Below are 22,769 nucleotides of genomic sequence, written 5' to 3'. Positions count from 1 at the left end.
TGAGACCGAACTCCCAGAGAAAGTCTGACAACAAAGGCAGGCAGGAGAAGTTGAAGTGGAAGAAAAGAAACCTTTGTGGATTCCTGAAATTAAGCTACAGACACACAATGGTGGAACTGCATTGGCAGATTGCCACTCTAGCAAGAAAGCACTCCTTCCTATAGTGAAAATGATAATTCTTCATCTTCAAGGAAACAAATACTCCAATCTGCTGACGAAAATAGCACTGAGATTTTCCAAATTCCTATAGGAAAGTCATGTGGATTTTGCTCTCCAGGTAGAAGGGACAAATGCCTTCAGCAATTATTTCTTTTTTTGGAGATGGTGGGGAGGAAAGAAAGGGAAATGGACAGGGAGGAGGACTGCAGGAGAGAAGAAGAATGGCTAAGGAGCTAACTAGGAACAGAAGATCGGATATAGCAGCAATACAATGATAAAAGTTAATTCAGAACCCCTTTGCAAAAAGGGGATGAAGAACACATTTAAACTGGCATGAGGATAGCTGCATTAGAGACTGAAAAATGTATGAAACTGCAGTATTGAGGATCCTGCAAGCATACTAGGAACAGGCAGGCCAACAGGACATGCTTTGCAGCCACACAGAATCACATAAAGGAAAATGGAAATAACAATTATTGATTACTACTTATACAGAACCACTGATGCCAAAGGCTAAGAAACCCTTCTGCCATGCCTGAAATGGAAGAGAAGTTCCATGGTCAGGATTTTATTCCTCATGCCCCTTTGTTAAAATGGTCATGACAGATTAATAAATGGCAACTGGGAAATCTACAGTTGTCAATATAATTCCACAAGAAAAGATCTAGATGAGTATTTATTATTATTGTCAGCAACTATGAATGAAAAACAGCTTTTATATCCCCATAAGTGTCATTACTGGAAAATGTCATTTACAGTCTTACATGTCAGACCTTTCAAGATATCCAATTGTAAATAAAATGAGAGACACACTGTTGGCTTGCACCAACAGTGAGACCTTAATCCTCTATCCTGTATCCCAGGAACGTACAGCGACTGCCAGCCAATGGACTGTACTGGTGCTGCACTACAGCAGCATTCAGACATTTCCTCTTTGGCCTGCAAGAATATTCAGGCTTCACCGAAGAAAGGTTTTTTGTTGTTAAAGGTGTAATTTTGATGACCTGGAATTTTCCCACAGAAATGAGCAGGTGAAAATGTCTCAGGTTGCCCCAGAGAAGGTTTTGATTGGATATTAGGAAGAATTTCTTCACGGAGAGAATGGTTGAAGAATGGAATGGACTGCATGAGGGAGGGGAGGGGAGCAGTCCCCATCCCCAGGGGTATTTGTGGGACTGAGGACATGGCATTAAGGGACACAGCTTAGTGATGGAACTCAGTAGGTCCGGCTGTTGGTTGGACCTGGTGACCTTGAAGGCCTTTTCCAATCTAGATGATTCTATAAAACGACGGCTTATTTATTTGTACTTAGTGAAACTGGAGACAGCTACGACTCTCTTCTGTGTTATGGTGGATGCAGGCTCTTCTCTTGCTTGTTCAAAAGTGATTCAACATGAAAAGTTTAGGTTGGATCCAGTATCAGTTACATAAATTCACTGTTCCTCATCTACAGGTACTAGACATTTCTCTTGGAATACACAGAGTGGCCTGGAAGTTACACACTCAGTTTAGATATCATTACAGTTAGCATTCTGATGTAAAAGAGAAAGCTAATAAAAACAGGTCTTTGTCAAAAACAAATAATGAGGAGGCTTTCAGCAAATGAAGCCTTAGAGATGCTCTCTGCAGATTTCTCCTTGGAACAGATGACAGCAAACGGAGCGGTCTGACTCACTGGAAGGAAGGCTGATGTTTTGTAAAACATCAAAATTTCATTGCCTTGTGTAGATACAAGAGTGACTGCACTGTGACCTCCAGGAAAACAACCGACCAACCACCTTCTAAAATAACATCATCCAAACAAGTTAAGTATGTGCTAACAGTAATGGGAGAGAGTGGTGGCCATTAACTGTGCTGGTGGCAGGCCTGTTGAGGTTAAAGGCATGGCTACACTTTTTTCTCTAGCGATTGAATCTACACCAGCAGGTCATTAGTGAGCAGGATTTAACAGGCTCCCAAACTACATCTTGTCTCCTTGAAGTGGAATGCAGCATTTGACTGCTGGAAAAATAGCTGTGATTTTGGCTGAGATAACGTTCTGAAAAGGAGATTCCATAATCAGGAAAACAAGAGATGGGAAAGCTCTCTTTAAAAAGATGCAAATCCAAAAACAAACGCAGTCCTGATCTGCAGTTACACTTGCACTGCACAACATCTGCTTTTAAAACCTACTGTAAAACTATTGCTAGACAAAAGAGCAAAAAACAATCATTGTTCCAACTCTGCTCATTCCTTCAGGCTCATTAAAGACATTCTGAGACAGAACAGTTTCTGATCTCAGGCACTGCTACAAGGCAACTGCACGTTTCAAATGAGACATTCATTCCTAATGAAACAAAACCTCTGTGTAAGTTGAGTCAGCCCCTGAAACGCGAAGTCCTTAATTGCTTACCTTTTAGGAGCAGGTCAAATTTTTGGAAGTAGTTTCTCAAAGCAACTCAGACATTCCATATTGACTGTGGTGCTGCAATACACAGCTGCAAAACTTGCTGATTTATTTCCCCACTTTGTGTGCATTCTGAAATCGAGAAGAAATCCCATACAGGAAAAAAAAAACACAAAAAAACAACAACCCCGAAACCCACAGCAGAAGCACCTCAGCCCTTGAGCAAAGCACAAAAAAGTTTAACGGGGGAACAGAGAGGAAATCCAGGCGTAACTAAAAGTTTAGCTAAGAAACAGCCCCAGTGAGGTTGCTCCCCTGCCCGTAGTCCTGGCTAAAGGTGCCTCTCCGAGCAAAATTCACTGAGGCTCCCAGCTCCTCGGAGCAGATGGTATTCACACATTATTCCCCACCAGCAGCATTCCCTACGCCAATCAGGAGGCAGCACTGAAAAGCCAAGCGCTTCCCAGACTCTGTTACAGTTTTCAATAGCTATAGCACAAGATGAATGACTCAGAAAATGAATAAGCAGGGAAAATAGAACACGCCTCTCTCCCAGTCAGAGGCACAGGCAGGCGGTTCAGCAGCCCAGAGTGCACTCAGCACTGGTATTGAGTTGAATGCACCTGTTTTATCCTAAATCCTAAATGCTGGTTACATTTGCTGTATCTTTAATTTCCATCGTCAACATAATCTTGGGTTGGAAGCCACAACAAGAACTCAATCTTTGTTTTTTCTTCAACCATAAAAGCTACAAACATTTGAAAGAGTCAAAAAAGGACAAACTGTACGTGTGGTCTTCCAGCCAAACAACTTCCAGTCATCTCAGTGAAGCCTCTCATGTATGCTGAATCCACCCATAAATATCTCTACGATTAAGACCTAACTTTTCGGATCTTGCAAATGGTATAAAAGAAAAGTTAGCTTGGAGATGGAGTATCCTACGCAGAGCGATGTTTTCTCTGGTTCTATCTAAAGTTTACTAAAAGACTTTAAACAACAATAAAATGAGCACAGCTGAGGGGTCAATGAACTTTCAGGTGAAGTATAACTGTTATCTGAAAGCTGAGAAAACAAACCTGCAAACAATTCCCATCGGCTTTGTGTAGCTGATGCACTGCTGCAACTGTCTCACCCAGGGATCCATCCATAAATATCAATCCAATGCTACTGCAAAACTCAACGTCTGGCTTTTCCTGACAGCTGCAAGTGAGTGGTAAGGGATGATCTGCTAAACCAGGCGAGTCACCCATAGAAACATTGCAGAACACTGGCAGTTTTCTCCCTGTCTGAGCTTCCAAAACTTCTCTTTATTTTTACAAGAGAAAAGTCTGCAAGAAGATAACATTGCATTTAATGTTCCTGTGCCAGCTCTCACTGCAGTCTACATACAAAGCTTTTATTGCTGCCACTGAGAAATTAACTCTGGGTTAGCCAAAAATGCACTCAGTGGGATGAGTGGAATCAGTGAAAACGTCTGGGGTGAGCAGAATTCTTGCAGGTCCCCTCAGACATTTCAGATCTTTGTCTAAAGCTGTAAATTGATCCTTTGCATTCCTGTCTGACACATGAACTGTGAAAAACTCTGAGTCAGAGATGTTCCCTGAGTACCTGATGCCATGAGCAATGCTCATTTCTGCAAACTATAAGGGAAGACAAAATATGGTGAAGCATGGTCTAAAATTTACTATTATTATTTTAAGTCAAATATCTCAAATGTGCATATTTATTTATTCTGGAACAAATAAGAAAACTCTACTTGCATCTTACTTTCCTGGTGAGCATCAGGATTTCCCCAGCTTGGATGAAGTGTAGGACCTACAATTCAGAGGCACCAACCTGCTGCACACACCTTGCTGTGCCCACCAGAGGTTCAGCAAACAAGCCCTCATGTTGTGCTACAGGACAAAGAAGAATGGTTGGTGTTACTGCATCTACCAAAGCTGTCTACCAACTTCCCAGCTACCTCTGGAAAAATATTTAAAGGTGTAAGACAAATAGAAGCTTATGGAGATTTGGTAGGAAAACAAACATTTCTTGAAGCTTTCTTTTGGCAGACATTTTCTGATTGCTGCAGTAAGCTCTGTGGCTGCCAGCATCATTGACTACTGACTCACTTAGCAAGGCATCTGGTGGGCCTCCAAGTCTGTATCAGCAGTAGCAGTGCTTTGCAATTAAATCTTCTGCATGGGTTAGTTCCTTGGAGATGCTCAGAGGGGAAGCATATCTAAATGTACACATCATCACCACGATGCTCTAACTGACATGGTAACTTCATGTGTGTGCTGAGAAACTACCTTGACAGACATGCCAATCAGACACAATGAAGTACAGTACAGCGAGGTACTGCACCTATCTTTAAGCACTATCTACCCTTTACATCCCTAACATACAGCACATTCATTTGACAGAGATGGAAAACATCAGCTGTCATCAGTCTCTCTGGGCATCACCAGAACAAGAGGCTGCTGTTCAACATGGTCGTAGTTGCACATATGGGATCACAGCAACCCTCATTAAAGGTCTCAGAAAAGGCCTCAGTAAGGGCTTACAATCTCCACTGCAGCTTTTCCAGTTATCTGCTACCAGAACTTTAAGAATTTGAAAGTTTCTGACCTGCAGATATTCACCTCTCACTGAATTCACCTCTCCAACAGCCACCTGGTGCTGTAGGAAGTTCTCTGAGATGCTCACAGAGAGCTTTATTTACGAGAAAGGACTGGGAGCCTCTGCTGCAATGCCATGCTTTGGAGTTGATCTTTTTGGAAGCAAAATGAAAGAGGTTTTGAAAATGCTTGACTATGAAAAATTTCCTCATTACTGAAAAAATGAAGGCTCTACTTGAACTGTTTCCACTGTTTCCAAGTATGGAAGGTTACATTCAATTCATCCAACATTCCTTGGTGATTGCACAGAGATGGCTCTCCCTTAGTGCATGTTATTGCCTGGTGGGTGCTTGTTTTGTGAGCAGCTTGACCATCTTCTGCAGACTTCAGTAGGGAGAGAAAGGAACAGACTGCACGCAGGGCTCATTCATATTTTATTTTTAAACGTGGAGACTGTAGAATGCATTCTACAAACCATTACATAGTAATCTTGTTAATCTTTGGCCTTCGATTCCCCCAGAGTTCTCTGCCTTTTCGATACTGTTGAACAATTCACTAAAGCTATAGTGGATCTTTCCGTTTCACTGCATAGAGTAAATGACACTGAAGTTTCCAGAGTGTGCTTATATCTATTTTTAAATCTTTCTCTTCATTGCCAGAAAGTTCTAGGGACAATAAAGAAACCCAATTACACCCTCCTACCCATGTTAGACGCTGTAATGTTTGCTCTACTTGCCACACAGTCACTGACAGTTCAGGCAGATTCTATTTCCAACGATGATCACGACACGTACTTGGATCATTTCTTTAGAGTACACTCCATATTGGTCATACTACTTGTAGACTCCCCAGCAAATGATGTTGAATAGTGGCCTAATGTTACCTTCAGGGCTAAGCTGTCGCTATTTCAGATGTTCACCAATAAATCATGCCATCACGTAGGACACGTTATCTGAATTTGTCACCACTATTTCTTATGTGCAGATACTGCACTTTGTCCTTGGCCACCAAGATTTAACACTCTTCTTCCATAAAAAAAATCTATTTTCTCCTTCCGTTCCACCGTTCAGCACAGCACATCTTCCATGTGAGTTATGAGTTGTAGTTAGAACCTGTATATGGCACTGGTAAAATGAAGAAAACTACAGCACACTGTAAAGAAAAGGACAGCCACCCAAAGCATGCCTACTGCTTTTATACACAATTCATCAGAATTCAATCTGCATCTGTCTGCTCTGTGCATTGCATTGGCATTCATCTTTCCAATTTTTCCTGCCACCAAGCACGTGCTTCCTTACTTCTCTGTTCTCAGAAGTCATGAAGATAGACATGGGATGAGAACTATAACAGAGAAAGAAGAATGATGCCTATCTCTCTCAGTGCTCAATAGCACTCAGCTAGCTCAGCCTTGAAAACTGAAATTCACTAAATATGATTTTACTTAACTGCTGTAACCAAAAGACAGACCTCACTTATGTAATGGAATATCCAGAAAAAAACCACTTTGTTAAAGAATCTGGTTACTCAGGGAGGTTTAGGGTAAATACTTCTGGTAATAAGATATACTTTGTTTTTTTACTGCACTGAATCAACTTCTGCTTTCCCAGTCCTTGCTTCTGCTTTTCTCTCTACCAAATCCAATCCTTAATGCACTTTAAGGTGTTGCTGAGGTCAGGGTTTCCTTACTGCCCTGTAATATTGATTGAAGAGTTTAACTTACCAACAGCCTGGCTGTCACTCATGCAATCCTCCTGTTTCATTGTGCATGGCAGAGTTAGAAAAATACACGCCACAGTTGTTGTATTACCAAAGCACGATGGTTTAACTCCGCTCCTTTGTGGCACACAGTTTGTATCTGTGATTCACCCTCATGGTGTGGGAATATGATTCCACTAAAACCAACTGCTGAAATTTGGTCTGCAAGGTTCTCCCAGAAAACACTGTGTCTTTCAAAGCCTAACAACTCGTTCACGTGGAAATAGTCTACACAGCAGGATAAATTCAGAGGTGATACTAGTGCTCACAATAGCTATAAAAACTCTAATTTAAGCAATTAGAAGACACAAGAAATGCAAAATTCACAGATACTTTTTGCTCAAGAGTTTGTACACAAATGTAACATCTTATAAATCTTCGCCAGGTCACAAAAGCTGCTGAATTGCCTTTCATTCTTACAGCAAGTGGCTTCAGTGCAGCAGGAAAATCTGTAGCTCTGATATGTCACAGAATCACAGAATCACAGAATCACAGAATCACAGAATGACCTGGGTTGGAGGGGACCTCAAGGATCATGTAGTTCCAACCCCCCTGCCTAGCAGGGCCACCAAACATACACCTTTACTAGATCAGGTTGCCCAGAGCCTCGTCCAACCTGGTCTTGAACACCTCCAAGGACGGGGCATCCACAACATCCCTGGGCAGCCTGTTCCAGGACCTAACCACCCTCCTAGTAAAAAACTTCCCCCTAACATCCAACCTAAATCTTCCCTCTTTTAACTTAAAACCATTTCCCCGTGTCCTGCTATTATCAGCCCTTATGAAGAGTTTACTCCCCTCCTGGGAGTAAGTTCCCTTCAGATATTGAAAGGCTGCAATGAGGTCGCCCCGCAACCTTCTCTTCTCCAGGCTGAACAAACCCAACTCCCTCAGCCTGTCCTCATAGGGGAGGTGCTCCAGCCCCCTGATCATCTTCGTGGCCCTCCTCTGGACCCTTTCCAAAATCTCCATGTCTTTTTTGTACTGAGGGCTCCACACCTGAACACAGTACTCCAGATGGGGCCTCACAAGAGCAGAGTAGAGAGGGACAATCACCTCCCTATCCCTGCTGACCACCCCTCTCCTGATGGAGCCCATGTCATCCCTCTGAAAAGGGTAATTTAAGGTTATGGGTTCAGAATCAGCACATTCTTCTGCACTTTTCTTCCAAAAAAAGTTTTTGGAGAAAAGAATGAAGCAAATCCATTCCAGTGCATTAAAAAGAAGACACCAAAAAGTTAGACCTGTGAGCCATTGTAAGATGACAATAACCTCTCCTCATATTCAGAGAATGAAAAAGAAAATATCAGGGAGGTGTGCTGCAATGATTTATAAAAGCCTTACAAGAATGTGTAGCTTTATGTGAGCCCTTATCCCAGGGGAACGTGGAAAAAAGCTACAAAACTTTGTCCCCTTTCACCAACATCAACATGGAGAGCAAGCTACAAGCTCGTGTTCAAAGCAGTGCGAGAACCACGGCTCAATGAGGGACCTCAGCAAAACCCCAGAAAAGTCATTTCACCCACAGGTGATCATTTTTCGTTGTTCACAGGGTTTTTTGTGTCAAGGCAACTAACACGGCTGAAATCTCAACTCAGTTGAGTTTGACTTGGAAAGAATTCTGTGTGCAGAAATGAGCCACAGCCTTCTTGGTCTCGAATATTTCACTGAGGTCCTTCCAGATGACTTTGTATATCCCCCCAGGCAAGTGAAAGGGCTACAAGAGGGAAGAGGAGCAGTTCTGAAGCACGTTACTGTCGCGTGTTCTGCAGAACAGCTTTTGCTATCACCAGTGATCTGCTCACTGGGCTGTCCTGCAGCAACTAAGGAAGAATGAATGAACTGACACTGAATTCTAAGATCAGGTGAATGGTAAACCACGACTATCTAGTAAATCAATAATGGAATATCAGGTCCTGACAGCAGAAGAAGGAACTTGATTAGACATTCTTGAGGGCAAAAAAGGCACTTTTACAGAAAGCAGCTCAAGTGAGGGTCAGTTCCCAGGACATTAATATTTGTCACATGGGCAACGCAGTGAGATAAACACAATAGTTAGCAGTGCTCAGAGCAGCTCGGTGGCTGTGTGACAATAAAAGGGACAAAAGACTGCTTTGTGAATGACAGCTGCCAGAAAACCTTCCCAAAGGAAAAGCTTATCTTACCAGCATCCAGGGTATTCTTTGAAAACTTTCTACGTAATGAATTCATGCAAAAATAGCATGGGGCATAGCACATCCATAGCCAAATCCCTCAGACCTGCACATGGTCCTACAGCTCCAGCAGCATAGCATTGGCTGTGATCGACCTTCTGACCAACAAATGGCTCAGTACACACATTGAATACATACAACACATACATTCTACATTTAGTGAGCCATGTAAGCATATTGGAGAAACAGAAGTTACTCTTGTATTTTGCAAAGAATCAAGATACTCTCTGTGACTCCTAAAATCCAGATTCTAACATTGGGACAGAAAGAATACTTGCTTATATGTTTGTTAGCATCCAAAATACACATGCATTTCTCTGACAGTCCAAAAACTTCTTGCTGTTAAGGAGAAAACAAGATTCAATCCTATTCCTGGTGGTATAAGAGGAAATATAACAAAACTACATTTAAATAGAGAATAGTTCATTGAAGTTAAAAACTGTATTCTTCCTTCTCAAGCTTTTCAATTCAATCTCATTATTCGAAGCAATACTGAATTCTGTCTGTGATAGCTTTATACAATTCAACTTCAGCATGGCACAGAGCCCAAAACAAAGCAATGCTGCCCACTTATATCTCTCCAGTCAACTGTTCACACAGTTTAAATGTTACTTCATTCCTTCAACCACATTCCTCCTGCACAGCTTTAGTTCTACTGTGATATTAACACTGCAGCTACACGGTGCTCCAGCCCTAGGTTATCAGCAGAAAATATGCTGTGGGAATTCCATGGGTCGTTCTTCAGCCATACGTACACAGAAAGTAAAACACTTGGTGGATTTCAAACTGCACGTAATGTAGCACTAAATATATATTAAAGAGCTGAAAATCCATGTATTCTAATTCATTATCTTAAATTGTTCTCCAAAATGTAAACAATTTCTTGTCCTCGATGCAGTCAATCCATTCTATTAACAGAGAAAAAAAGATTCCCAATTGCAAACAACTTTTCACCCCAATTTATGCCTTTTGTATGCATTCTAATAGACCAGAGAGCAGAACATCAGCATGTGGAATGCTATAAACCCAGGGAATAGCTGCAGTTTTAACCACAGATTTTAATTCCAGGGTGAGTTGATGTGGTCCACAGCTAAATATATCCTTCTAAGTAAATTACTTACTGCAACTGCCTTTAGGAAAGCTTTCTGCAGATAAAGAAGCTGTTTCCAAATGCTACGTTTGACAGCACATACAGCATGAAGTTACATTCTTTTCTCACTGGCAAAAAGACCCCCAAACTGAATAATGTAGAAAGCACAGGTTACTCTCTGCTCTGCAAAAGCTTCCCAGGAGATAGGTTAATGAGGAAAGCACCAATTCTGCCAGATCCCTGCTCCTTGCAATAGCCTGTATCTATCAGTCTACTCTGTCTATCTCTAAACCTTGTAAACAGAGTGATTTTTAAGATAATGTGAAGAACATTACCACATTCATTTCTACTGATCCATGCAGAAGCCAGTACAAACACATGCCTAACCCTGTCCTTAAGGAGGATGTGCAACTCAGACGCTCTTTCACTATCCTTTTTTTTCTCCTCTCTATGTTTTCTACTTCTTACCATTGGAGTTTTCCTGGTCCAAGGGATTATCTGGTTCCATTACTTCAAATAAAAGCATCCAACATGCAGTTCTCCATGCAGCAGAGGCATAAAAACACAGCAGTTGCCTAAGCTGATTCACCTGATTTATGAATTAGTGCTGCATCCATAAGAGGCTGTGTTTCTTCTTTTGTATTACATCTGGCTGCTTTTCCAACTAGATGGCTGGGTATTACAGCATGCAGGCCTTTTTCCAGCATCCTCTTAATGCATTATATTTAAAGTAGCAGCAACCTTTTTCTCCCATCCCCCAGAATAGTTACAGCAATGTAACTAGGCTGAGCTGGCAGAGAGCAGAGCTCATTCAGAACAGGACCTGCAAGCGTTCTCTGATTCGTGTTGCTGCATAGAGAATGATTGATACAATAAAAAGTAAGTGGGCTTTGACACAGTGCAGTACGCACTGCAGAAAGTCACACCAAAGCCAGCAAAGGTCTTGAGGGTTTGGGGAATGCCTTGTTGAAGCCACCAGTACCCACCCCCTCACACACCAACACAAATTATGTCCTGTTCCCTCCTCCCCCTCCTCCCCCCCCTCCAATCTTTTATAACCCTGGATCTCCTCCAGCAATGGTCTGTTTCTTTACTTGGTTTATAATAAACTCTGCCATTCCCTTGTGTCCCCAGGGCTGTCTTGGAAAGGAAAGAGGCTGTTTGCAGAATGAATAGAGCAGCCACTGCCCACCAGGGGGGTAAATGGGTGACTGCACTGAGCAGCTGGAACTTGCTGCAGCAACAGCCTTCTGCTGGACACCTCATCCTGCATTCACCTCCTTTGCCAAGCTAGGAGCTGCTGCTGAGTTGTTTTTCTGAGCTAGGGGACAAGTACTGCCTTTGCCAGAATCATATGGCAAATCATACCAGGTTCTGCAGCTGCAGACTCTCTACAGAGTCAATATCAGACCATTAGTTGGTGCTTCGACCACAGTCTCAGGAGTCAGGTCACCTTTACTCTGCCATTGGGTCTGCCACCAACATCCTGAGACTTCACCTAATTCAGAACTCTTTTATGTGCCTCAATTTTCTATAATATAGATACTGAAATATGTCTGATCTCACAGTAATAAAGCTAGAAGTTCCAGCTTTAAGCACTTTGAATTTGGGTAAATGATACAGTGCAAGGACTGAGGAAGAGGACCTATCCCATCACCCAGCTCAGGAATACAAAATCTTATTTTCTCCAAAGCCATCTCCACAAAATAACTGAAAAAGATATCAATGTGCAGCTATAAAACAAGATGTCTCTGTAGAAGGTGAAGTTCTATTGCCATTACAACAACCCTGGAACAATTCTCCGAACCCAGACTTTCAGGGGCAATTTTACCTTGAACTTGTGATTCCAACTCTTTCCTTAATCCCAGCAAAGACATAAAGACCATTCTGTTTGTTAAGAATTCTTTTGTTTAAAGCCAAGGCAAGGATCACTCTGTGCAGATTTAATGTGTTTCAGGTTTGTCATGGCTGATGACAGAGGAATCAAAGGCAGATAACAGAGTGCAGGGTTTGCTGCTTGGTGCCCCAGGGTAATGCTTCTGCCTTACTTGCTCACTCTGTACAGAGTCGTGTAACTTGTGCTTTAGAGCTAAACTCTTCATGCCTGGTGCTACAAGCTGTAGGCGGACAAATGAATGGCTGGCTGAAGGGAGAAAAACATGCTGTTCTGTATGGAGAAATTAACCTAGCAGGTTGATATGACTCTACTGTAATTGTACCTTACAAAAACACTTTAGTGCTGTTCCTGAGAATTATGCCATATTAATAGAAGAAAAACTAATTTCCATCTATTTGTTTTAAGTATTGCACAGTATATAGCCCCTATTAAATAATGTTCTGAGATCTCTGCCTTGGTCTAAATTACAGTGCTGCAAACCCTGTATTCTCTCTCCTAGCACCCTACGCTCCCTATGTTCTTTACAACTTCTCTACTTCTCCCCCTCACTGACAAAACAAAAAACCTCCCTCTTTCCACCTTCCCCACAAAACCACCTACTTTGAGACTACAGGAACATGGCACTCTGCCTCCTAACAGTCCTCCACCTGCTTTGGGTCAAATATACAGTCTGGGATTTAGTACATGATAGAAAAAAAGGACGCTTACTCTCGACTGACACGTACTACATCCCTCCAGTCTGACTTAAGCACAGCTGACCACAGCAGGCATGGGAGGCACTTAGAGGAGGCAAGCAGTCCTGGACAGGTCTCATCTGCCATCCCATGCTCCAAATCCGGAGATACATCAGCATGTACACAGAGTGACTCATTAACACAGCCAACCCAGGTCACAGGAGATGAACTTCAGATGCTGGAAGACCCACAGTCACCACTGTACAGCAACACCTGGCACTGTGATGAACGTTTGAACTGACATGAATTACATTAAAAAGTGTATTTTCCCATGAAATGGATGCTGTAGTTAGATAATGTACTTTCCATAGACCATTTAATACCTCTGAAATCCTTCTTGTGGTGAGTCAAAAATAACCCAGGAAGGCTAACAGAGCAGCCAAGGTCAAGAAATCAAAATAAAAACAGTGAAAAATAATACTTACTTAGAATTCAACAATAGTATTTTGAGAGCTGATTTGATTTTAATGTCATCAAAATTATTTGTGCATCTGCAGTTAAAGATCTAGTAAAAATTCATCTTTAGTGTGCCAGTCAGGACGATGACAATATTTTGGCTAGGGCAGTATTCACAGTTCCTAACAACTGAGCAATTGTGATGTGTCTTTGTGTGAGCACAGCTCATGCAGTCAGGGAAGCAGCTCATGCGATGATTTTGAAGGGAAAGGGACAGTTGGAAGACCAGGGCTTTGATCTCTGGGGATTTTAATTGCTCAGGCACTGAATGGAAAATTGCAGAAGTGAAGAGGGAAATGATTTTCAGACAAATGGCCTGAATGGTCAGAGGCTATGCTAGACCAAATACCAGGAAATGAGCCAAGCACACTGAACTAATGAGTGTGGAAAGAGAAGTCTAGCTAGTGTATTCTCCAGAATACCTATGAGCTGAAGTAGAACACATAATTTAGAGATTGGGAAAACTGACTCCTCAAGGAAGGAATTTTGAAATGGTTGGAAGGAAGTGGAAATTAAATGTATTCCATTCTATCTAATCAGAGCATCTCTACATTCTGCTAGATGGCTACAGATGAGAAAATGAAGCTACACAATATATAATTCACAGCCCTACATGAAATCGTAAATGAGAAAGACAGAATTTACCTTTAATTTGCTACTAACTTCCTGTAAAGATCTGGGCAGATCAGTTCCTCTCTCTCTTATCAGCTACATGGATTTGAGCTGTTTGTTATTCTTCATGACCCACGTTCATATTTCTGGATTAAGCTATACAGTCTAAGCTGGAAGCAGTAGAAACGTGGGGATCTTGAATTTGTCTCCAAGGAAAGGATACATTTCATAGGTCCTTTTGGAGAAGTTTTGCTAGCAGATATTAGTTGCTAATAATAATAATTAGTTGCAAAAACAATTCCTGTAGATCCCTTCTCAGCATGTCACCTCAGCAGTCACACCATGAGAGAGGACAAGCTGGAGATTGAAAGATCTCCATCATTTAAAATAAAGAGAAAACATTTAAGACTGCTCATCTAGAAAAAGAAATGAGAAGACTTTCAGTGCTTTTCCTCCTGAGAAACAGACGAGTGCTGCATTATTCTGCCTGCTGTTTGAGGCAGTCGTTGTTAGCCAGTGTAAAGGATCAGCATGATGCCACAGCTGCCTGCCACCACACGGTCCTTCTTTGAAACATAAATTCATATGTAGGAGGGAGCAATGAATGCATGCAAGTTGAAAAGCTAGTGAAGCACAGACCTGCTTAACAAAACCGTCTGCCAAGGTTACCGGGGGTGTTGTCAAAGCCTCTTCTTTTGTGAGGGCTGAATAACAATTCATACCAAGTAACCAGCCTCACTGTTTCTTTGGCTTTACCTGGCAAGTTTTCAAAGTCACTGTTCATGGCTGGGTCTGCTCACATTGAGATCAGCTTATCTTGCCCTGGACAGCAAAGGCAGGGATGATTATACTCCAAAAGTTCATGCCAAAGCCCTATTGTGCTGTTTCTCTGCTTGAACTGTGTCTGTTGTAAATGTGCTTGAATATGACACAAGGACAAATTGAAAAATGATGCATCCTGAATCCCCCTGCCTCACCAGAAACTGATAGCAATTCAACCATTTAATTTAACAAATCTGAATGCAACTGAGATCTTCTGGAAGCCCCAGCAGCAAGGCAGCTCCAGTTGCCAATTCTAGCTAGCAAATGCTCCTGCTAGCACAAGGCTTGTCAGGACTATGACCTATTTTAAACTTACCACTGAAGAACTTTGAAAAGAGAGAGCTGTCTGCCGAGCTGTCCAGAGCCATATGGAAGCCTTTTTTTCTCCGCTGACTGTTTTTTTGGAATATACATCATATAAACTGGAGCAATAGGACAGACATCCTCTAAGGATCCTTCATTTGAGGAGACAGACATGTACCCTGTTAAATCAGCAGACCTCTGTCTTAATTTTCTCAAGAAACTGATGCTCTAATGACAACACATCTAAGGTGGCAGCTCTTCACCCAGAACTAAACAAAGCCCCACCACAAGGCAGAGCAGAAGGTAGAACAGTTAAACGGAGCATGAAAGGCTGCAAGTCCTGTGCTGGATCAAGAGACTGTGGAAGACAAGAAGTTGTGGCTGTGGAATCATTCCCTTCAGGCTGTGTGGTTTTGTGAACCATTTGGAGGTTTGGTTTATAAGGATGTTCTCTGGGATAAGAGCAGTTCAGTATCTGATATGTGCCCAAAAGATGCAACTCACTGAACCATGTTTGACCTCAGGGGCTTTCTCATAAACTTCTTCAGTTTCTGAGACCAGCTTTGTTCCTCTGCCCAAATCTCGGCTACAAAGCACTGAATCTTGTCATCAGCAACAGAAACCACTAAGGAGGAGTAAACCAAGCAAAATGTTTTAGAGCTGCTGGTTCTAGATAACGCAGTGATGGCTATGAAAGGAGCACACCTTAAATATTCTGCCACGAGATACACCAACAACCACTGAATGCAGTCAGAAGAAGAGTAACTAGAATATAATGTTACTTCTTGCTACTCTGCACTTTAAACTGATGCGAGTATGTCTTCAGTAAACTCCTACTGGCAGTTTAATGGAGGAAAATAAAACTGAAGTGACTCCTGGGCAAAAATAACCAAAGGTCTGCAACACAGAGGGTTCTGTGCTGCTCACCGAGCTGTCTGCTGAGATTCCACCCTGGCTGACTTTGCAGATTCCTTGTTATGTTTCTGCAGCTGTCTCCTAGAAACAGGAACAAGAAGCATTTGCTGTTTTCTCAGCTCTTTTATAAAACTCTGCAACTGCTTCCTTTGCATCCAGGATGCACAAGTAATGAATGTACATTTCCTTAATCAGTGGACTGCCTTAAAGAATGGGCTGTTCTTTGCTATTCGGTTATGTAAATGTTACACGGTGGCAATTGCTGTAGTGATATATCATTAATAAAAACTTGGATGTAATTACCCAAAAGCACTTGGATGCTGACCAGAATCCCAGGGGGATCCAAACCTCGGGTAAGAATCTTACAAGGTTGACCAGATGCTGAAAAGTTACACATAATTCCTTTTTATCAAATAAAACTTGTAATGACTATTGCTTCTGAAGGGTATTTTATCAAACAGCAAAATGGGGAAAATCAAATGCTGTTTCTTGAGCAGAGACAAAGTTTTATCGCAGTTTTCTGTGAAGATTCAGGCTAAAATAACATACTGTCCAAAACAATTCATGTATCCTTGACAACATCTGCTGCAAAAACAGCCCTGGTTGAGCACAATGTACACATCTCTCTTTAAGATTTTTTAAAATCACCTTTTCTTCTCTCTTCCAGAAGTGAGCTGTTCTGCTACTGCGGTGGGATGCAGTGACGGCAGGGCGGTGACTCGTTCCTCTGGGCTGGATGAGGTTCCTTGGGGCCTTTAGGAAATCAGCCATTCTTCTAGGTTTGTAAAATCCCACAGAAATAAGGAAGGTCAGAAAAAGCAAGTGCAAAATTTGGCTGCAGCTGAGGTTCTTTAATATATGTGATCCCAAATGGATGCAAGCAAGGTAAGTGGCGTGAACAAGGCCTTACGTTGTGTAAAGAAATGGACCTGTGCAGATGGAAGCTCGTGTTGTACTGACTGTAAGTGGGAGAGAAAACGCACATCCAGGTCTCTTCCTCTGAAAGCTTGGTTTCTACAGACCAGTAGATTGTCCTCACACATGCATAGCTACAGCACAGAAACACAGCATCAAAAATCCATATTTATTTCTGTTTGCTAATTAGCACATGCTACTTAGAAAAAAAGAAAGCAAAAAAAATCCAGACGGTGTTGAAGCCCACAAAAAGAAACCACTGCTCTGACAGCCGTACTCTGAGTCCTCCAAGGCTGCCAGGCTGCTCACCCAGAGCTGCTCCTTCTTTTCCTCCCCTCACTCGTTGTTTCCTGCCTGCTCCTCACTGTCTCCCTTTTTGTTTAGGGATTCAGCTAATTGCTGTCCTTCCAGATCACCGCAGCCTCTCTGCTTTCATGGCTTTTTAGAATGAATTACTCCGGATGGTCTTTTGCTTTATGTGAAATCCACGTAACAATAAGTAAAGATTTTGAAGCAATTGTTTGTTGCTGTGTCGTTCGAAAAGAGAAACACAAGATAAATGACATCTTATTCTTTCCTCATGTCTCTCATCTGTTTCTGATAAAATAGATCTATAACGTCTCTTCTTTGAAATATTACTGTCATTCTTCCTCTTTGTTGTTCCCAAACTTCTGATTTCACATTCACTTGTTCAGTACTCCTTCTTGCTCTAGGCAGAATAGAAGTATGAGAATACAGTCTCTGTTCCTACTCAATTAGGTTTGCCCCAGCTAAGACTTCAGAAATAGATCTAACCATCTGACACAGATAAACTGTTTTTTTAACCCGAGGTTTCCATGGAATTCTTGAGATATTGCTGTGGCTATGAAGTACACACTGCAAATCTCACTGCAGACTCATAGAAAATTAGAAACTTCACCGAAATCAATGGGAAGAGGAAGGGTAAGGTGAAAAGGCAGAGCGTAAGTGCTCTTCTTGGTATGTGAGTGCAGGGTTCAAACCTGCCATCCGTAACCTTGATGAATAAAAAATCCTGACTAATCAATCTCCTGAACTCCTTTCCTTTCCTGACCCCTGCAGCATTCCTCCTGTCAGGCCATTCTGTATGGGTTTTCCTTTGACGTACCTGCAGAACGTGTGGGAAACTTCTAGTTTCCCACTATCTTGGTTTATGAACGTAGTACATTTCCATACGAATCAAACTTTACAGAAAAAAAAAGAAGATATTTCATTGTACATAATGGACAGCACTTGTGCCACTCGTTGACTTTGAGGAACTAACTCACAAAGAGAAGTCAGCTGTGCGTTATGCTCCTTCACTCTTCCCCTTTCCAAGGCTTCATACACCTGTCCAGACCCAGATAAATAAGCCCATTTCTCTCTGATCCCATGAATACCACATAGGAATTATCAAGTCTGACCTACTGCAGTATGTGAGTGCATTAATATTCAGCTGCTGATCCTACTGACTGTTACAGCATCATCCTCAGACAGACATATCCTCCTGTGCCATACTCCTCTCCCTGTGCAATATTATCACCTTCAGACTCCATAGAAAAGACTCTATTCCAGCTTTATTCGAGTAACTGAAACTATTAGAATGATTAGAAGATATCAACGTTTTTTTCCCATCTTTTTTTTCTTCTTCTTTTTTTTTTTTTTGGCAGCCTACTTTATCTGATCTAGCAGTGTCCTGATTTGCCATCTTATTCTCACTAGGAGATATCATAAATTTCTATAATCAGTTCCCATCACTTGATGGAATAATTTTAGTGTCAGATGAAGCTAGCTGTACCTGATTCCAGGCAATGCCTGTCAGTCTGCACAGGCTGCAATGTCCCCTGTCAGACTTCTCTTCTGCTGCAGGTCTCTGTCATCCTCAGACAGAACCACCCCCCTCTGATGCTCTCAGCACACGGCTGTTGGAGGAGGATTGCAAAGTGCTCTGCAGGCTCTGATCCTCTGATCGAGTTCTGCTCTCCTTGATGGAGCAACAATTTCATTTCACTTTCTCCATCAATTCTGCTCTCGTGATGTCTCGGCAACATTTTGTTCTTGCTCACCATTCAGCATTATCTGCTTTATTTCCCTCATTCCTTTTACATTCCTTTCCCTCCTGACCTGCTAATTTAAACAGAAATTGCATGGCATTATCAGCCAATCTGTTTACTCTGCTCTTGTTCAAACCAAGAGCACTTCTCTCACACTAAGCTGCTCTGTCCCAACCCCATACAGGTTATTATCATCCTCAAAGCCCAGAGTTTCTTCCGTATGCCATCTGTAGAGCTAACCATCTTTTTAGAGATACCGATAATCCAAAAAACATGTCCATTTTTAAATTAAGACATGGGAATAGGGACTGATGGAGAAGAGAGATGTCCAGATTTGGGCCTTCACTCGCTCCCAGAATCGTTCAGCATGCTGGCATACACAAGATAGAAAAAGGAGGTCTGGACAACAGCCTGGCTATTAGAACAGCAGTACTGAAAACAGCAAACTGCACACCCTGCCAGGGGAGCCCAGCCCTGTGCTGAACAAACTTCCTCTTGAGAAGCAGCTTCTGGGAGGACCAGGATCCACGGGATCGGCTGCTCCTAGCACTGACTGCTGAGGAAGCTCAGAGAGCTGCTGCTCTGCATTCCTGTTCCTGCCCTGCTGAGTGCTACACAGTTCATGGCTGCCTTATTGAAAATAACACATTTCAACCTCATACTCCAAATCCTTAAGTTACAAAACAAGTAGTGCAGTGGCTACTTGGAACCCCATCAGTGGCTAATAGTAAAATGCTGAAATCATCCTTGGTAGCAACATGAATGTTTTGCAAACTGAGGCACAGTCAGCACAACTGGTATGAATGTATTCAAAAAAGCCAGTAGGAAACAATCAGAAAGGCCTCAATGAACTTGTAAGAAAGAGAATTCTTCTTTCAGGATCTACTGAAATATTTTAGAAGGATGTTATCCTTCAGAAAAGGAGCTAAGATTCTGAGTGATCGTCCCGTTTAATTACTTCCAATTATAAACAAGAATTGAACTGAAATAGGGATGTTTTGTCAGAGATGATATCAGCTGGCAAAATTGATCTCCACGATGAAACATCCCATGTGAATTTACAAACGTGATTACAGATCAGATTTTTTCCAATTCCTAATTAACTTGGCTTTAAATGAATCTGTTTGGAATAAATGAGAAATCTGAGATTTTACCTCATCAACCATTAAGTTCATATTTCAGGCAGAGGTTATGAAATAGAAGGGTTGCCAACAAGCATGGATTTGACATCCGTGTCTGCTCTCAAGTGGACCTGTGTGTAACAAGGGATTTGAGCACGTGTGATTTTAAGCTGATGAGCAAACAAGCTTGATTCAGAGCTGAAGCATTTCACTCAATCAATAGTTTTATATAAGCAAGTCTTCTCAAAGTAAGTGAAAGCTACACAACTGGGAAAATAGCAAAGAGGGCAACTTGTCTGGAGTTGAGTAGGAAAAAAATACTTATGTGTGTGTATTTAACTCCTGTGAATTAAAAAAGTCCAACTTTTGTACATGTTTGTTACTATTAATACAAATCTTTAACTGTGTGCCAAAAAAAGTTGCTTCTTGTGTGACGGAAAAGCAGATCAGAATAATTTGACTGAACGTTGGAGCTTGACTTCTTACCAACAGCAGGGTATCATGCTGCTGTATTGTATGTTGCTTAGCAATGTAATGTGGGAAGCAGCATATAGTCCTTGACAGCATCATTGTCCATTGAAACGCTTGTGAAATATTACCTTGGTTATATAAAGATAGCATACAGTTATAGAAAAAGACATGAAGTTGCAGAGCAGGACAAAGGGAAGGAAGCAAGCTGCAAAGGAAAGGCATTGCTATTCTGACAGCAGGAAGGATTCCCTGGATAATCTTTCACTCTCTGAATACACTCAGCATAAATTAAACACAGAGAAATGGTATCTGTAAAATCTGGTTACAGCAATGCTTACGAATGATGTGTGTGTTGTACAGTAACTGCTCAACAGTTGAATAGCTCTGAGTCCATGTGTGCCAATGCCACTACATTACTACCATACAAAGACGACCTCTCATTTATTGTGCTCATGTTTTGCTTTGGAGAAAGACTTTTGTGCTCTGATATACTGATTACCCAGAGTGAGCAGAGCATGCACACTAAGCACGTAGCAAAGGCAGATTTGTTCTACAGGTTACATGAGACAGTGGTGAACGTTCACCTCCTGTGCTTCATGGCACAGCAGAGGCTGCAGGTGTTGGAGGTGCACTCTGCTGCATTCACTGTGCTTGCTTTTCCTCTGGTGCCTTTTGCACAGTGTCAGTCTGCTCCTGTTTGATCATTTTGACAGCCTCAGAGTAACAGCCACTGCCAAGATTTGCCCTCATGCCCATCATCTAGCCATTCACAATATTGTAACTAGCTATAGGAAATAGCTAGGATGATCTGTTTTCTGACATTCATAGCAGATGCTGGGACCCGTGTATGAAATCATATGGAAGTGCTGCTTCACTGCTTAGCACTGCAGCTCTCTAAAGCTCCAGCATGTTCAGTGATGCTCTCTTTTCACCTGCACTATTTCTCACATGCTCACCTTTCCCTGATGAAAGCACTGTGCAGTTTTCAAGTGACACGAGGATGAGGCAGTGTGACAGTGTCATTAATAACTCAAATGGTAATGAAATCCTCTGATCTGCAGCAACAGGAGGTCTCTCCAGAAGAGAGTGGGTCTTGTTATGCCTCTCTTGCCAGAGATAACAGCCGAAGCAGAGCAAGCATTTGCTTGCTGCATGTCAGTGAAGCACAGTTTTATCACGGCTCATCCACCAACATCATTCTGTAACACTTTCTCCATCACTTCCCCTCTCAGGAACTACCAGGAACGTGCACGAGATGTGAGCAGTGCAAAGAGAACACGCACAGAACTGAACTTGTATGCAAGAAACCCATCCCCATCAGACTGAATCTCAGGAGGCTGCAGAGCTCTGCAGTTTACAAGCACTGGATTCACCACACTAACTAATCCTTGTAATGTGAGGAAGCACAAGGCTCACGTTCATACTTCATCACATGCAATAAGCTTCAGATCCTGATGGTTCATAAGGACACAGGAGCAGATCTGCATCTCAGTAACAAATACTGAGACAGATCCTAGGGGCATTTCCAAAGAACAATTCAATATTCCCTTCTATAGTATTTGGCAGAAAACCACCACAGAGTTTATTCAGCTTGGATTAACTAATGGATCTGAGCATTCTCTTCAACAAAAAAGGAAGATGTTGAGTTACACTGACTGCGGGGCTGCTGAATGCTTTGGACAAATCAGATAAACTGATTTACCACGGGATCCGTGCCAGCTCCGATTCTAAGCTCACATGTAGTGATGCCTCATTTCAAAGTGAGAATTCTACAGTTTGTTTAGAAAGATTTACTTTTCTTGGTGTATGCAGCACCAACAAACATGGAAAATTATTTTCCCATATTGAAATACTGAAAGGTACAAATAAACATGACAACTCTGTTGAAATTGCCCACATGACAGAAGCACGGGTCCCAGGTGGTGCAGACCCTTTCAGCTTGCCCACAGGCACTGTGTATGTGATGCACACTGTCCTTTAGAGGGCCCAGTTCTTTTCCAAAGAGCAGAATCTCATACAAACAGTTGCAGTGCTCAGAGTCACCCTGTGCAACAGCACTTAGCCTCATTCTTCAGCCCGAGTAGTATGGCTTTGATCTCAAGGAGCATGCATCTGATCTGTAATAGCCATTCTCCAAATCCAGAGAGTTGTTTGAACAGGAAGGGCATTTGTCTGAAGGTGACTGGTTTTGTCTCTATGTGACAATGGCAGCATTTTTTGTGGAGACCTTCCTGAGCAGAGAGCTATTTGTGGTGCAGAAATCCTC

General features: G+C 42.0%; 1 protein-coding gene across 2 annotated transcripts in view; it reads right to left on the bottom strand.

Annotated features, from left to right (window-relative positions):
- Positions 1-22,769, bottom strand: part of DAB2IP (DAB2 interacting protein) — a 177,205-nt gene that overhangs the window by 144,656 nt on the left and 9,780 nt on the right. The window contains exon 1 of one of the 2 annotated variants that reach the window (XM_090121080.1): positions 2,552-2,677. The exons of the other annotated variant lie outside the window; for it this stretch is intronic. The gene's annotated coding sequence lies outside the window, so the exon portion shown is untranslated. Of the gene's footprint in view, positions 1-2,551; positions 2,678-22,769 lie in introns of those variants that run through there. 2 annotated transcript variants of the gene reach the window in all.

The sequence above is a fragment of the Phasianus colchicus genome, chromosome 19, assembly GCF_987193195.1.
Source record: "Phasianus colchicus chromosome 19, bPhaCol1.hap1.1, whole genome shotgun sequence".
NCBI classification, from domain to species: Eukaryota; Metazoa; Chordata; class Aves; order Galliformes; family Phasianidae; genus Phasianus; species Phasianus colchicus.
Note: the sequence above shows the minus strand (reverse complement) of the source record. Positions and strands in the feature narration are given on the sequence as shown.